Raw genomic sequence first — 19,362 nt, forward strand, 5'->3', positions numbered from 1 at the left:
GTAATGCATGTGACATTTCAACTTTCTAAGTACAGAAGAACTTTACCAAATTTTGATATAAATTTGTGCCTTTTAGTTCAAGGTTATGCTTGCAGAACCAGATATGCAAAGAAGTAGGCACAAGTTGTTACTGTTCAAATGTGTGATATTTGGAATTATACTGACTTGAGATTAATCCCAGTATGTGATTTATTAGCGAGAAAACAATCAGAAAATACTCCTATCTCATTTAACAATTGTGCTTCTGTCGGCCTAGATTTCTATTGGAGGAAAACTCTGTTCTCATCCTTCTCACTAAACCACATCATGAAGAGACCTGCCTGAGTGTCTTTTAAGACAAAATGAAGCTCTTTTAGAGTTATCAAGTTTGTTTGTTTGTTTGTTTAATTTTAACATGTAATTTGTCTGATGCTCTCACTTCAAATAAAGCAATGGTTTACATGTTCAAATGTTATTTGATGATGGATCTATGACTAATAAGCCTTTGTCTCATCATACAGAATGCTTTGAGGGGCCAACTTAAAGTCATGTGTTCTGTTTTTAAATTATAAATGAATTGAAGGGAATCTGTTGATTTTAAGTGAATTCTGTAGAAACCTCTTTTGACAGCATGAGTGATTCAGGTGACTTCGGTCTCAGGATTCCTAATGAAGTTTGTTGTTGTAATAAAGAGCTAACTATGCAAGACCAGACCAATTATATCTCCTTCCAAAGGCAAATTTACAATATTCACTGTCTTTAAATTACTGTCTCTAAGATGTATTTATGCAGCTAAATAAGTATCTGTTAGTAGGAAGTAACTAGGAGTACATTCGTCAGACAGTGCAGCTCAGTGCTACTACCCATCCTATCACACGGGTGTTTGGATCTACCTCTTAATCAAAATTTAAATGTATTCTACACATCACCTCAGTATGTTCTTGGTTTTAATACATTAATACATTTCTCCTGGATAAGTGTTAAATGTCTAGTTCCTCAATTATATTAAATAAACCCAGAGTGATCCAGGTAAGCTTAAGAAAAATTGGACAAATGAGCCTGACTGTCTATTTACATGAGATGATTTTTATAAAAAATGTAGTCATATGCTAAAGAGAAGGAGGAGATGAAGGTGGGCTCTTAGGGAAAAGATGGATGAAAATTGGAAAATGAGAAAACAGTATGGTACCTGTTCCCCAGCCCTGCCCCAGACAATAAGCATGAGCTCTTATAGGAAGAAACTGAAAAAGCCGAAGCCAAAGAGTCTACTCTGCAAAGCCCCATGTGATACCTGGACCAGAAGGAGTAGCAGTTCCCAACATTTTGGCAACAGGAACCAGTGCTCCAATGAGAATCTAATGCCTGATGATCTGAGGTGGAGCTGAGGCGGTGATCCTAGCGCTGGAGAGTGGCTGCAAATATAGACTAAGCCTCACTTGCTTGCTACTCACTTCCTGCTGTGCGGCCCAGTTTTCAACAGGCCATGAACTAATACCTGTCCATGGCACAGGAGTTGGGGACCCCTAGTCTAAACCAACACCTTCTCCATGCTAGAATCTTGGTGAAAAGAATCCATCACAATTCTTTCCCATCCAATGTGGTTATATTCATTATCATTCTAATTAATATAATTCTCATTTTAGGTTCTATGCCATCAGGGAATTAAAGCAAGAGTCCTGAGATTAATACATAGTTCACTCTGTAAGTGTGAAGCTAAAGTTTTGCTTAAAGGACTATATTTGGTTAGTTTTATGCTTATCCAACATGAATCATCATGAATTATAGCGTGACATAATTTTTTTATTTCTTTGAAACTAGATTATATGTGTACCTTTCATACCAGTAAGATGGTGCCAAAGCCTTTCAAGTATACTGTAAATAATTTAATTAGTTTCTAAGATCTAAATGTTCACAAGCAGTGCATAAATTAACATATTATTTGGAGGATATCGAGGGATATTCCCTCAAAATATAAACCCCTAGGACAAACTTTGGGTTAGAGACTTTATATCTTTTAGATGTTTATTTTTTAAATTTAAATTTATTTTTTGATTTAATTTTACAGTGACTCAGTTAGTGAGAACAAGGATAGGAATGGAGACAGAAAAAAGTTAAGTGAGGCATCCAAAGAAACATGGAGGCAAGACTAGAACACAGGTGTTCTCATCTTGGGCATGTCCTTTTCCTACGTCTTTCACTATCGCCAAAAAAAGAACTTTAAAACTTGCACATATGTATATGTGTTATAGGAAACCCTCAGGAAAATCTCCTGTATGAAGTCCAAGAATATCTTCACTGCCGTGTAAGGTGTATTTGAATGTTTTCCTTCTCTTGGGAAGAGGAAGTAGATGGCATGACCAAATTTTCACTCCACATCTTTAAAATGGGAATAATAAACGAACTTATATAACGGGGTTGCTATTTGGATACATATTGGTTAATATTTACAAAGAACTTAGAATACTCACTGGCATATAAGAAACATTATATATCTTAAATAAAACCTATCTGCCTGGCTTATCATGGGTTACACGTACTTTTAGCTCATCACCTACTATTATCCTACGTGACTTTAAGCTTCAATTACAATGAATTACAGATATATTAGTTTGTCAGGGCTACTGTCACAAAGTAGCACAAATTGCATGGCTTGAACAACAGAAATTTATCATCTCACAGTTGTAGAAGCCTGAAGTCCAAGATCAAGATGTCAGTGGAGCTGTAATCCCTCTGAATGCCTCTCTCCTAGTTTCTGGTAGTTTCCCACCTTGTACAGCACAACTTCGTATGGTGTTGATCCTATGTACGTGTCTGTCTCTGTGTCCAAATTTCCCCCTCTTTTTTTCCCCCATAAGAACACAGTCATTGGAGTAAGGACCCTAATGATTTCATTTTAACTTAATTCCACAAGGACCCCATCTTCCAATAAGGTCATATTCTGAGATACTGGAGATTAGGATGCCAACACACTTTTGGGGAGGACACAATTCAGCACAGAATACCAGCTTTCCTAAACAACCTGTTCACCTGATTATGGCAGTGACATATTAGCTCTGACTCCAAGGTTCATTAGTAAAGTGCTCGGAAGCAGTGAATCTATCTGCCCATCTAATACTGTAACTCCTGCCATACTTTATTTTTCTTCCAAGGTCTATTTTTGTCCCTAGCACTATCATACCATTTACTTTACTACTTTTTCTTGTTTATGTCTTGATCATATGATGCAAGATCCCTAAGTGTAGAGATTTCCTTGTGTCGCTTACTGTGTTTTCTACCGTGAAGAATGGCACATGCCATGTAGTACACACTCTATAAATATTAATGGACTGATTAAATAAATCTATATGAAAGTAATCATGCATAAATGGATAAAGACTAACTAATGAAAGACTAGACAAGTGGCATTTATTGTCTTACTTCAGGTCTTTAATATCTTAAAAGATCAACTCTCTCTTTCTTCTTCCTTTAAACACACTAAAACATATTAGAATAAAGAAAATAGAAGTTTTTTAAAGCCCTAAGCAGTAGTAGTTTCCTGCTAGCCCAATTATTTCTGTAAAACAGGAATATTTTAAACAACTTATTAATACAATATTTTAGGTTGTATCCAAACAGCACAAAGTAGCAAGAATCAGTATAGATAACTAAATTGAACAAATCAGATGCCAAATTAGTGTTCATTTGTTCTACAATATTCCAGTTTGTCTCATCTATATTGGCAAAACTATTTTGATTATTCCTCTATGTTTGTTGCGCTACAGATAATATCCTATCATTCAGCTTCAAGTAGTTGGCCAATTTAGAGACTCTAAAAGAACCTCCTGAAAGGCAAAAAAGGAAAAGTAGATCCTGCATAAAACATAATTTTTATAACATTGCTGACCTGGAATTAAGTGAAGCAAATATCCACGGAGCTGAAGCAAAAATACTGAGCTCAAATTTTATATATGAGCTGTATGCGTACATTTAAAATGGTGTAGCTTGAGAATAAGTGCCGATATCAGCACTGAGGTCTGGAGACTTAGTTTTATATTAGCAGTAAGGAAGGGGAGCTGAACCTGACGTGTCTGGATTATACCTGAGAGCCTGGAAGGGGCTAAAGTGGTCTCAGATCTGCAATGCTGCCAGGATCTCTGTGGAAACACATGAACCTTCTCTCACATGGAATACACAATTCAGGCTCCAAAATTTTCCTCAGAATAAAATAATATCGAAATAAGACAACAAGGAATAATCACAAAATGTACAGGGAAACTAACCACCAGGAATGAGAGTCAGAAATAATAATAATAACAATAAATAGATTTAGATCACCGAAGACATCAGATACTGAAGACTCAGATTCAGTATAGAAAATATGGAGTGTTTAAAGAAAAAAAGGGTGGCATCACAAAAATGCAAATGGTGTACAATCAAAACTAATTTAGGGTGGTTTAAAAAAGAAGTAAATAGGTTTATAAATGAAAAGAGTAATGGTTGAAATTAAACAAAATAAAAGAGCAGATGAGTTAAACAGTATTCAATGCCACCAAAGAAAATTGATGAACTAGAAGTAAAAGATAGATCTGAGAGATAAAAAGATAGAAAATACGTCAGAGAGATCAAGTGATATAAAAGACAGAATCTAACCTAAGTTTAACCAGAGGACCTGAGGGAAAGAATAGAAAAAATGAAAGAAAAGTAATATCTGAAGCAGTAATGACTATGAATCTTCCTGAATGAACAAAAAATATGAATCCACTTGATCAAGCACAACATCAGCTAAGAAATATAAATAAGAGGAAGTCCAGAACCAGACACTTGTGGCGATGTGCAAAATGCCAGCTTTGACAAAGATCATATGAGTAGACAGAGAGAAAAGATCACATACAAATGACACACTGACAGCAGACAGCCATCATAAAAGCCAGAGACAATAAAATAGTATTTTCAAGGGGCTGATAAATATTAACCGTCATTCTAGAATGGTGCACTTAGAAAAGCTATATTTTAAAAATGCTAATGAGAGAAACACAAACACAGAGAGTTTACTACCAGAAAAATAACATAAAAACAACTATTAAAAAATGTATTTTTGAAAAAAGAAAAGGACAATGAATCCAGAAGGATAGTCTAGGATGGAAAAACAGATAGTGAACAAAGAAAAATGTAACTAAATCTAAACATATATTATCTATTAAATATGACATTAAATAGTTATAACAATTGTAATATGCTACTTTTTAAAATAAACATTCCAGATGATTTTTTTAAAACTGGATAAGTTTAAGAAACAGCATTGTAATTTTAAAAAAAAAAATGTACCAAGCACATTGAGGTTAAAAAAGGTAAATTCTTATGAATGAGAAAAATTTAGTGAAAGGTTAGTACATGTGAATTGATAGTTACTGCTATATTGCAATTCTTCCCTTGGTATAAAATAAATAGTAAATAAGTAAATAAATAAACAATTCCCAGAGCATTATTAGTTTCTTCCTGAGAAGTGTTATCTTTGTTATTTCTGTTGAATAGTTTCGAATCATTTGCTATTGTGGAACATGCAGTCTAGTCACCATTCCAAGCCTTCTCAAGACCCACTCTTATTCACACGTTGCATCCTCACTTACATTATGCTCCTGCCAAAACTGAACCACTCTATTTTGAGCACATATTCCATGCTAATACTTTCTTCACAGATAGAAATGTGCTTTCCTTCAGTCTCACCATGGCTGTGTCACCATTCCGAGAGATGCTTTCCAAATGCCTCTTCCTTTAGGAAGTCATGTCTAACCTCCAACCCTATCTTTACAAGTGGAAATAACCCCTCCCACCCCAGAAGCCACATGCCTTTGTTCAGGCCTCTCTTTCGAAATTTCGCGCATTCTCTTGTGATAGCTCTTCAAGTCTTATCTTCCTGCTAGACTCTAAGCACCTTGAAAACAAAATCTGTTTAAGAGTTCACATTAAAAATAGAGCCTTAGCAAAGGATCTTACATATAGTAGGGTTTCAATAAGTATTTGTGGAATTCGTAAGTGTATGAATGAATAAATGAATGGATAAAATGGAAAACATCTCTGAAACAAGTAAAAGTATAGGAACAATTTGAGAGGGATCAATCCCTTGCAAACTATATATATTTTGTATATACATTCATAGTTATATATTCATATCAATGCTTAACTGATAACTAATGGACCAACAAGAGTTCATCTTTAGAAGCAGCAAGAGAACAAAAATGATTGGTCTAATATATTAAAGGCTATGTATTAGAGGCGTGCTGCGGCACAACCCTGAGGATAAATTTGACATTTTTACCTAAAGGCCTGTTTAAACTTTAGCGAGAGGATTTAATTTTAAAATGTCACTGAGTTTGTAGTTGAGGTGACATCAGACAAATCTGAGGCATGATTTTATATAACACATAATGTGCTTGCTATCACCAAATCCTGAAGTATCTTCTTTAGAAACTACTCCTCCACCCTCACCCAAAGCATCTTAGTTCTTGACATTATGGATACTGTATATGCAGTTATCTCTTATCTAGACAAGCACTGGTCCTGGTACTTGTCTATGATAACTTTTCTTTGTTCATGAAAAAAGGAAAATTTTTCATGAAGTCAAATCAATTCAAGTTGAAAAACTGTTCTTCAGAATGAGCACTTTCATCTCTTCCTCAAAGAAATGTTCCCTAGGTGCCCCTCTCCGACACCCTTTACTGCCATTGTGGGGTATATTGGAATAAGGTTACACCAACCTTAGGAAACCAGAAGAGAACAGAACTATTATCCATTAATAACCAACAATTAAAAAGGAAGTTCTGTTTTTTTAGATGGGTATACTATCGAGAATCTCAAGCCATGGTTTTGTTTTGTTTTGTTTTGTTTTGTTTTGTTTTGTTTTTAAGGTAAAGAAACCATATTGGCTCCTGAAACTAAGATTTCTGGCTTCAGGTGTGGTAATTAAAAGCTGTATTTCTCTGTGATTCCACCCTTCTTTGTGTATTGGCTAGTCCTCACACTGGCTTCCCTCATGGGAACTAAATGGCTTTGGCAGTATTTTTGTTCAGTTGAAGAAGAGAAGACCCTCTCTTTTCCACTAGATGATGTTCTGTGTAGATGTAAAGCCTGAAACAAATCTAAAGTAATGGTTTTGACCAGAGGAATACTGTGTTATCACTGTGCTTTAAACCGATCACGGTTTAAAAAGGAAGTAAATTATACTGTTTGCTCATGACAATGGGAACATCCATGTAACATTTGATTGACTGGAAAGAATAGAGTGGGTGCAAAATATTTCAGGATTATTTCATCTCCTATGGGCCACCTGGAATTTGCAACTTGCTTTATACACATCTGACATCCCAGTGTAGAAAATTTAATATGCATACGATTCGCAACTTATAATGGTTCGATTGAGGATTTTTTTGACCTTACAGTGGTGCAAGAGCTAGACATTCCATAGAAACCGAATTTTGAATTTTGATTTTTTTCCAGGCTAATGATGTGGGGTAAGATACTCTTCTGTGATGCTGGGCTGCAGCAGCGAGATATGTATGCCCAATCTTAGGCTAATGTAAGTGTTCTGAACATGTTTAAGGTAGGGTAAGGTAAGCTACAATGTTTGGTATATTAGGTGTCTTAGATGCATTTTCTACTTGACAATATTTTCAATGTACAATAGGTTGATCGGGATGTAACCCCATCATAAGTCCAGGAGCATCTGTATTTTTAAAGTAGGAATCGATTGCAATGGTGAAATATTGCACAGATTTACATTTCAGGATGAAAGGTAGTTTATAATGTCTTTTAAATCACATCATGAGGTAGCCTTCTGCTCTGTACATACATAAAGTCAACTCTCTGAGTAGACAAAATGTAAAGTGAGATTTAATATCTCTGCAAAATCATACCTCTTTTAAATTATTGCATTGAGGTCAAGGACTTTGGTATAGAAACTACCATGAGGAGAGTTATTAAAATTATCATTTAAATAGATTCTTTAAAAGTTCTCTCTCTTCCTCTGCTCCTCATCTTTTAGCTAGGAGGAGTCCTGCATGCTCTCTCTGGAAAGTTCATGTTCAGTGGGAATACTGAGCTTGTGGGAACAGCTGTCCTCATATGGCCAGAAGGCCAATTTTCCTTCTTCAGGATCACAGGTGAAGCACTTCATTATCAAGATGCCTCATTAAGATAACGCAACTCTCAGCATATTATGGGAAAGAGAGAGAGTGAGAAGTGATTTGAACACCTGATACTAACACTTAAATGTAAAACAAGCTTTTCAGCCAGTTGAGAGGAAAAGAACTCTTTAAGGAAACTTTGCTGTTCTCCCTGGACATGGGCAATTAATCAAGACTCACAGATACATTGTACAAAATCACAGCGGCCCCACCTGTAGGTCTCCAGAAGAAGCAATAATTCACCCTCAAGCTCACTGGCTCATTCTTTACACATCTTTATACTCAGGAGTGATTTCTTAAGGATGAGTCTAACTTTCTTTTCAATACAAGTAAATTCTTTTTTAAAGTTTCTCAGGTGAAGAAGGACTATGGTTATTAATAAATCTGTGCTATGTGCTAGGTGCCACTTTATATTTTTTATTTTACTTAGTGTTCATAGCAACCTTACCAGGTAAGCATTATTATCGGTCACAAAAAAAATAATGCAGGATGAGCAACATTCCAAAACCACCTGGTAAGTTATAAAGCTAGTCATCAATTCATTTCTCTTCCTTGTATTTCTCCAACACTTTCAGCAGACAATATTTTTCCTTTAGGCTCTTTTCTTCTTCTCGAAATCAGCTTCATCTTATATTACAGAGCCTACATTCCAACACGTGATTGATATGTGCTAAGTTTTCATTATTCTTCTCCAGGTTCTCAACATTCATTCATTCATTCATCAAATACTTACTGAACACAAACTTTGTGCCTGGAACTGTGCTAGACTCTGGGACCATTATGAGTGAGCAAAATATACATGTTTTATCTCATGTTAGAGTTGAATAAATTATGGGAGAAACACAGATTAATCAGAATTGAAAAATAATGTACAATTACAAATTACAAATAATGTGAAATAGAAAACTTACAATGTAGTGTGGTAGCATATAACAGGGATAAGGAATACATCACGGAGGATGTAACCTCCGAGCTGAGATCTGAAGGGTGAGTAGGAATTCTATGGAATATAATTGGGGAACACCTCTATCCCCCGCACTGTGGTAAATGAGAAAACCTGAAAATATTCTTCTTAAACAAAGCTAGAAATGAGGGATAAAATGGATAGCTTAATGAAAAATATAAGATGAACTAAAAGCCCAAAAATAAAAAACTTGAGAGCTAATGCTGCAGAGCTCTATAGTGGGGTGGGGAGGGGGGAAAAGGAGGTAAACAAGGAGGGTCTCATTAGTTTGGGACTTCTACACCCAACTGGCATGAGAGGATAGGCCATAGGGAATCGGATCCCTCAGGATAAAGCCAGAATTCACGTGGGATTTCACCATCCTACAATGGAGGACTAACAACAACAACAACAAAATATCCACACCATGCTTGAATGTTGCGTGTAGGAAGTTCTTCTATCTCCATATTGTTCAGGTGGTCCCAAAACACTAGCTTCCCCTAAGAACTGATAACCACAGACCTCATTTAGGATTTTACTATAAAAACTGTCCTGTATTGCAGCACGGGTGACATTCCTTGAGTGTGCCTATCCAAAATAAACAAACAAACATATACATAAATAAAATGCAAATAATCTCTGGAGTGACACTTTAACCTGGAATAAATGAATTATTGTAGATAAACGCTCCCAAATTTTAGCTCACAATCTAAAATTTTAAAACATAGAAGTGCGGGAAACTGCCATCAGGAAAACAAATAAAAATAGAGGGAAAAACATGGAGGGGGAAAGGTTATTGATTTCAGTAAACATAATAGAACCGTCTCAATTAGGAACAGAACTTCAAAATAACCTGAGGAAAAAAATAGATTTTCTGCAATGAAATAATAATTACACAAACAACGTGCTTCTCAGTAGCCATAACATAAGCCAGAAAGCAGCTGGTATATTTTACTGTGCTGAGAGAAAAAGAATGCAAATTTTTAATTCAAGAATTAAAGAAGAATAGAGACATATTTTGCATAAAGATGAACTTATCAGAAGAGCTACTTAAGAATATACTTCTGGAAAAAAATGAACAATCTCAGAAAGACTTCCTCAGATGTAAGAAGAATAAGGGACAAAGACATTAATACATAACTTGGTAAATCTAAACAAGCATATAGGCAAATAGTAACCATAAGGCTAATCTAAGAGATTTAAAAATATCAAAGTGGAAGTCATATAAAAAGTAATGACATAAGGAATAAATCATCACAGTTAAGTACTTTAAGGTCTTATATTAAGAGGAGGATATAAGTATTAATCAACATTGGACTTTCTACACCAGTTATGCCTATTAAAATTCAAAGGCAAACTTAACAAAAACAGAAATAAGTTATAAAACTGCCAAACATAGAAAGAGAAAAAAAGTGAGAAGGGGAACTAAAGAAACCATGATCAAAAACAAGAAAAAAGAACAAAAAAGCATGGTTAAGAAAAAATACAAAGTAGAATGCATATAAATCCAAATATAAGAGTAATGATAACAATGAGACTTCAAATTAAACAAAAAAAAATTAAGAAAGTGGGAAAATGTGGATAAATATAAAGAACCATTTGTCACATAAAGCTATTACAACAATATTTTGGCATTATAAAACATAAGATAAAACAATATCTGAAAACAACAGTATATAAATTGGGATAGTTTAAGGATAATATGGAAGAATTTATATATCTTTATATATTCTAAGATTAGATTCTTGTGTTATTTGCTAGAGGCTAAATAAGGTCTTAATTAATCTGAGATTTTAGTGATACACACACACATACATACATATATATATGTGTATATATATATACACACGTATTTATTACATATATAATATTAAAATAATAGAAATGAATTATACAATTACCAAATTAGTAGAGCTAAAATGTAGTGAAAAATAACAAGGCAAGAAAATAAAGAAAACAAAACATATACAAATATGGAGAGGTGGAAGTAAAAGAGTAGAAAAAAGATATATTGAGTGACTATTACATCAAAAAATTAGCTATATTTATATTATGAAAAATATTTAGGCAAAAAGCACTGCTAGATGTTGAGAAAGTTATTTTCTTATTATAAAATGTTCAGTTCACCTTAAATAGACATATTATAAACTTGTACTCAGTAAAAAAAAAAAAAGGTTATATATATGTTACGATATCATATATATGCTAATAAAATTGAGGTAAAATAGGAAAATCGACAATAATAGTAAAAGATATTTTTTAGACACATCACTCAGTAATTGATGGATAAAGCAGATAAAAGATCTATAAGGATGTGGAATATTTGAACAACACATTTTAAATCATATTTAGAACACCTTGCCTAATTGCTCCAGAATACTCTTTAAGTGCACAAAATAGTTTGAAATCATACCACACTGGGTTATGACATGTCTCAACAAATTCCAAAGGGTTATCATAGTTCAGTTTTAAATATGAGTTAAGTTCCCTTACAGTTTGTTCTTTGACCCATAAATCATTGAACTTCACAATTTCAAAACTGTAAAGCTTCTCTAGTGATCTTTATAATATTCATGTGGAAAAATTAGATCAAATCTCTAGCTCATATCATATCCAACATATATCCCAGATGGTTTAAAGCTTTAAATATGTAAGGCAAAACCATACAACTTTTAGAGGAAAAGAGAGCAGAAAATCTTTATGATCTTAGATCATGGAAGGATTTCTTAATGAGACATAAAAAGTGTAATTCATAAAGAAAAATAATGGGACATTTACCTACATGGAATTCTGTTTATTGTAAGAACTACAAAGAAAGTGGTAAAGTTCAAAATAGAAGAACAAATTTGCATCACATATACTCAATAAAGCATTTATATCAGAATAAAAAAGTCCTACAAATAAGTAAGAAAATGGTAAACAAAAAAGAAAAGAAAAAGAATAAAGAAAAAGTAAACAAAAAAAAACCTTAATTGGTAAATGAGTATAAGAAAAAGAAATTTCACAGAAGAGAGTACAATTGACCCAAACACAGGAAGAATGCAAAATCTCATGAACAATTAGAGATATGTAAATTCACCATGTGATACCATTTCCACCCTACAGATGGGCAAAATTATTGTTGCTTACAAGTCAAACAGTATCAAGTGATGGCCAGAGTGTGTGGAGGAATGGACAGGCTCATTCCCTTCTGATGGGAATGTAAAGCAGTAAAACTATTTTTAAAATCAGTTTGGCATCATTTATTACATTTGAATATATACAACATATCTATAACTATGACCTATTAATTCCACTATCATGTGTATACCTAAGAGAAATTTTTTCCATTTGTACTAGAAGTCAGGTTCAAGAATATTTACAGAAGCCTTGTTATAAAACAAAAAACTGAAACTATCCAAATGTTCATCGGCAATGGAAGATTAAGTAAGTTATGATACTGTTCTTAAAATGATCTGAAACAAAGTATATAAAGTCAATGAAATAAAACAGGTGCAACATTGATAAATCTTAAAACCTGTTGACCAGGAGAAACAAGTTTCAAAAAATTGTATATAATATGATATTAATTACATAAAGTTCAAAAGCAGATTAATTTAAATTTAGGGATAGACAAATATATAATTAGGTACTAAAACAATAAAGGAAAGCATGGGAATAATTAATTTAAAAGAGGAAATACAAATGACCAAGAAACATATGAAGGGCACTAAATCACTCGCAATCGCGGACAATAATGATATTCCCATTTCAAATTCAGGTGTTGACAAATAAATAAAAATTAAAAGTGTTGCAAAACCAAGATTTAGCAAGGACAGAAAACAAACTTAAATTGTCAGATACTCACTTCTCCTAAATTCAGTAATTCCAAACCTAAGTTTATATCCAAGAGAAAGTCATGTATATGTGAACAAGAAGACATGTACGAAAATAAAGTATAATATATTTACATGATATCATTCTAATTAGCTAGAACTAGAATTACATATATCAGCATGGTTAAACCTCAAATAAGAATAGTGGTTATTTCTGGTTAGGGAAATGGTCAGCCATTGGTGCCCAGAAGGTGTCACTTTACCTGTAAGAATTAATATTTTGTTTCTTAAAAGAACATGGCCGGAAGCAAATATGGCAAAAATAAGAGGATCTGATAATGCTAAATGATGTGATGGTACTGTGGACTGGTACCTGTCAGTGGCTAGTTAGGAACAGGGCTGCATAGCAGGTGAGCGGCGGGCGAGCAGTGAACCTTCACCTGTATTTGCAGCCACTCCTCAGTGCTAGCATCACCACCACAGCTCTATCTCAGATCATCAGGCATTAGATTGTCATAAGAACACTGGTCTCTGGTGCCAAAAAGGTAGGAGACCTGTATTATTTTATTCTCTATATAGTTTTACATGCTTGAAATATATATTAATAATAATTATGTATTAAGAGTAAAAATAGAAATAAGACTAGAATAGGATATCATCTCTATGTATAGGAAGTATCATATAATATTTTGATATTCTGGTCTTCATAGTTCTCTGACTTGTGAAATCTGACTCACTTTCAAAATTCACCCGAAGTATCACTTTCTCTGTGAGCTATTTCCCAGGTCCACATAAATGAATACTAATCACCTTACCTGTACCTACATAGTATTTATCACGCTGTGTAATGATTGTATAATCTGTTTTCAAAATGCACAGTAAATTTCAGAAGGGGTTGTGTCATTTTAATTTTTCTAGTGTCTAACACCTAGTTTTTGGCACATAGAAGATAATCAATGAACAACTATTGATGGAGTCAAAAACAATGGGGCTATATTCCACCATAATACAATGAGGAAATAAAAGATTTTTAAGACCTAGTTTCACCTTTTTAAAAATTTCCAGGTTACAAATACGTCAAATAAAATATATTCAGTTCTAAAACTTTATATGAATTAATGAGGATTACGTTTCTGAAATTTTTTGATTTCAATATGTTTTTTTCATTTCTTGAAGTGCTTCAAGGCTAGTTAATGAAGTTAAATAGCACTATATAGTGGTTGAACAGACATATAGGCTGACAGAGTCTCAGTTACTTATGAGCCCATTGTTGGATGCATAAAACTTTTATCATCTAAATACTATTCTGTATGCATGTTCAAACAAATCAAAGTAGAAATGAAAGTAATAGTAAGATTTAACATACGTTTTGCTTAAACTCATGTTTTTAAATTTTCACAACTTCTTGGTAAGGATACATATTGCTAATGTGAAGGAAAGGCAAAAAATTAGCTATTTCTAATTAAATGATAGAAAGTTGAGAAACTGGAAGTGTAAGTTTTCCTTCTGAAATCTAGAAAAACAATGCTTTCCCTGAGGAGCTAATTTTAGACAAGAATCTGACATTCTACAACTAGAATAAATTTAGGTCTTCAAAGAGAACCAAAAGATACAAGAGATTTCCAGAGAGATGTTAAAGGAAGAGCCTGGAAATGTCTAAAGTATATAAAAGTATATAAAGACTGGGAATATTTCTGCTGAGAGAAGTGCTTGGAAAATACTTTGTGACAAAGGAATCCATACAATTTTTTCTGTTTAAAGCAAATGTTCTATACCCAGGTAAATGATTCCCTATGACTCTAAATCTCAACACCTGCTCATGAGGACAAGTTGTGCAAAGAGAGATTTATTTTGAGGAAGCCTGGGCACAGTTTGTAAACATAATACAAGCACAGAATTTTCTAGGCTTACTGACTTCCAAAGTACTGATATAAAGAGGGAACAACTGGGACATATCAAGTATCTGGAGTTGGAAAGAAAGGATCATCTCCTTTCATAACTACCCTTATTGAGCACTGAAATTGTTTATAAGAGGGAACAGAAGTACTTGAGTGGTAGACAGGGCTAAAGATAAAATGGAATAATCTTCATGGAAACTCTGGAATTTATATAGGAGAGGTTAGGACTGACAATCTCTAGGAAGAAGGGACTAACAGATTTGTTTTGAAGCAACATTCGTATACAAGCACACTTTTTATGCATTGCTTTTATCATAAGTAGAGGTCTGTGTCTTCTTTTAACATTATTTTCATCATCGTTGTAAATATCATTACTTGAGGGAATTATAGTATTAATAGAGATTACAAGAAGTAATCTATTTTCACCTACTGACATTGCCATAGTCAAAGAATCCAAAAAGTTGAATTCATGTCCAAAGGCTTATTAGCATTCTCGGAAGACAGGTGGAGGGAAGTTCAATTCTGATGTTCAGTAGTTTGGGTACAAGACTCTCACCTTCTCTCAATGGAAATGAAGGAACAGCATGACATTCCATTTTAAAATTTTGCTTCATTAGTGTTTTATGCATAAGATATAACAAGAGGTAACAATAAGATTGATTTTAAGGTTTATTGTAAACATTTTAAATATACAAAAGAACAGAACATAATACAATGACATCCCACATATGACAATCAGCCAAATTCAACAAGTTTTTGCCAGACTGGCTTCATCTATAATTTTGTATTGGTATTTGTTTTTTACATGTAATTTATACATTATGAAATGTGTAGATCTTAAGTTGTGCACTCCCAAGAGATTAAGTGAATGTGTAAACCCAGGTAATTCAAAGTCTTATCAATATACAAATCTCTATCACCCCAGATGCTCTTTCATGTCTATTTGAAATCAGTTCTCACCTTCCATAGACAACCACCTCTTTGATTTCCATTGCAACTGGTCAGTTTTATCTGTTTTAGAACTTCATATAATTGAAACATTGAGTGATAATCATTATTTATCTAGCTTCTTATCTCAAAATAATGTTTTTGAGATTTACTGATAGTGTTATAAATATCAGTAATTTATTCCCATTTATTACTGAATAGAAACTCATTAAATGAAAATGTCAGTTTGTTTTCCTGTTGAAGTTCATTATTGCTGCCGTTGTTGTTTTAGTTTTTGGCTATTTTGACTAAAATGGCTATAAACATTCTGTGCAAAACTTTTTGTAGACATATATTTTCTGTTCTCTAGAGTAAATACCTAAAAGTGAAATTGCCAGGTCATAGGGAGATGTATATTTAAATTTTAAATAATTTACAAACTAATTATACAATATCACATCCCACCAAAAATATATGAATGTCCTAATTGCCCTGCACCCTCATCGACCCTTAGTGTTGCCAATTTTATTGTCAGTTTCTCTCAATTTAGTGAGGGTGTAGTGGTATTTCACTGTGGTTCTAATATGTATTTTCCTGATAACTAATGAGGTTAGAAACTATTTCATGTGCTTATTGACCACTCCTTTGGGAATTACTCTTTAACTATTTTTAATTAAAAAATTTATTATTGAGTTGCAAGAGTTCTTTATATATTGTGGATATAACTTTGTCAAATATATATACATTCTTTCTCCTAATTAATGGATGGCCTACTCATTTTCTTGATGTGTCTATCCCTGAGGATTCCTGTGTCAAACGGATGGTCAGTTTTTGATCCATATACATGGATCAAAAGAAAAGTATGCTCTCCATTACCTGTGTTTTAGGTTTTCTATTTAACTGGAATAGTCACCGTATGAAAATCTTTAGTGTTTTATCCAACTACTAATACACTATGCACTTGAGCTTTCTAAGATCGAGAAAAATGTGTTAAAGTTACCTACTTTATACATCTATTATTTCTTTTCTCTTTTGTATCTCTGCATTATGAAGGTTACTGCTATGTTTTCAGGAGTTATTTTATATGAATAATTCTACTTATTTTAATGCACCTAGCTCAGATTTTTAAATAAATTCTTTTAGTCTGAAGATTTGCTTCCTCCAAGATTATTTAAAAAATAAAGACTACCAGTTCTATAGATAATTCTTAAAAATTGTCCCTTTAAATATTATTCACCACCATACAATTGTTAGTGTACTTATAAATTCTCTAAAGACTTCTTTCAACTACCATGTTCATCGGTATGAAGTGTCTTATTTGAACCACACAATATATTTAAAAGTTGAGTTGAATGCACCCACCAGTCCTTCCCACTTCCTATTTTATCTTATCATGATTGCTTATCTTACAAGTGTTAGCTGGTCCCTGCAGAAATCTCTTAAATCATTTTAGATCCCTGATCATGTTTGGTCCAAGAAAGCTGTCTGGTGAATCAATGTGAATTATGTGATTGTTATCTCTTTGAGTATTCTAGACCCTCCTTAATCATGATTTGGGATATTTACACAAATGTTATTTTAGAAGAAGAAACCACAGAGTTGGTAGCTGGCTACAATTAGCTATGTTTAAACTTTTTCAAAATAAATTTTAATCATATTGGATTTAATAGGATATTTCTCTACCAAAAGGAATTGCAGTGAGCTATTTTTTCAATTCAAACTAGCCACTAAATGCACCTGTTACTTTCTTCTTGTTATCTGACAGTGGTGTTAAGTGGTTTATCTGACACAGAGACTTGGGTGCTAATGGGCGTCTCTTTTTGATCTTTGCAGAACTATTCCTGAAGTAGTTTTCTTACAATCTTGGCAAATGTTTGTTTTTATCCATATTTTCTAAACTTCAGTATGGTGATGCATTATTGCCACTTTTCCTACATAATAAAAATGACCTTGAATTGCTGTAGCTCTTTTCACTCTGCTAACAAGCCAATTCTCTACATTTTGCCTTCTGAAATGACTATAAAATCCCAGTCCTTGGATTAGTGGTAGGGTCTTGAGTTATTAATAGAATGTGGCACTCCAGAACTGTGATCTATCAAACTAATCTTATTTTTATCTGCTCCACCCATCACCAAGAAGACATATGAGATACAGAAGCAGAGGTGGAAGCCAAAGCTTAATGCTAAACTGATCAGCAGCCAGAGCACACAGCCAAGAGTCAACCTCACCTCAATTGTTCTATAATCCAAAATTCTAATATCGATGATTCATTTCTTTAAATTAAACCAGTCCTTAACTTAGCTGTGAAAAACAAAAATATCAGTAGGTGGAAAAAAGCTATTCTCAAGAATCTATTTCAATAGATTTTAAAATTTTTTCTGAAGTGTTTGTTATAAGGGGAATATCTTCCTACCTAACTTGCCGTTGGCATGAAAATTGGCTTAAATTTTGGGTATACACACATATTTGTATTTACATTTTATTGAATCTATTCCATAGATTTTTTTCAATAGCATTGTTATTTTAATAGCATTAAGTTATTTTTTAATAGCATTAAGTTACCTGAGGGTTAACTTTTTTGTGTGCAAACTTGATTGAGTCACAAAGTGCTCAGATGTTGTATTAAATATGATTCTAGGTGTGTCTATGAATGTTTTCAGATGAGATTAACATTTGAATATGTGCAGCCCTCATCCAATCTTTTGAAGCCCTGAGCAAAACAAAAGGCTGAGGAAGAAAGAATTTGCTCTCTCTGCCTAATAGTCTTGAGTTGGGACATAGGCTTCCTCCTGCCTTCAGACCCAGCCTGGAACTCACACTGTCAGCTCTCCTGGTTTACAGGCTTTTGTACTATAGATCTTGGGACTTCTCAGCCTTCGTTATCATGAGTCAATTCCCTATAACAAATCTTTCTTCCTCTCTAGATGATAGATAGATAGATAGATAGATAGATAGATAGATAGATAGATAGACAGACAGACAGATGATAGATAGATTTCCTATTTGTTTTGTTTTTCTGGAGAACCTGGCTCATACAGTAGACAAGCACCAGAACTTTGTTCAAACCAGTAGTGCTTGGCTGTACTTCCTGTTTATACATGTCATTGGGTATCAGGAGGGGCAGGAAGAGTCAACCACATGAACTTAAATAATTTTAAGCTGTTAGACATCTATCTGATTAATATTGGCGACATTAAAGAAGACAATAGACTCAGAGTAAGATATTATTTTATATCACAACCATAGAATACTGTGTCTAGAAATGAACCGAGCTTGGTATTGAAGCACAAAAACCCAAATATAACTCAGAGGCAGCATAAGAGGATCTGGTGCATGTTATGCACTTGATGTGTTCACAGAGATCCTTTGTTAGTAGGGTCCTCGTATAAAAACATTTTTAATGATGAAACCATTGAGGATGCACTAAATTGTTGATTTGTCAATTTACTATTCAATGGGGAGAAAATGATATGTAATAAATGTTCATTATAACTATTATGTTCTCCCCAAAGTATTTTTCAGGTGTCTGAATGCTATTTTGGGGATAAAACACTGTTTCCAATTTCCACAGAGTGCTTACTGCTTCTTATTCCCTCTATTATCTGATTAGAAGAAGAAACAAAGATTTTAGCCTATATTTA

The sequence above is a fragment of the Rousettus aegyptiacus genome, unplaced genomic scaffold (genome assembly GCF_014176215.1).
Source record: "Rousettus aegyptiacus isolate mRouAeg1 unplaced genomic scaffold, mRouAeg1.p scaffold_m13_p_5, whole genome shotgun sequence".
NCBI classification, from domain to species: domain Eukaryota; kingdom Metazoa; phylum Chordata; class Mammalia; order Chiroptera; family Pteropodidae; genus Rousettus; species Rousettus aegyptiacus.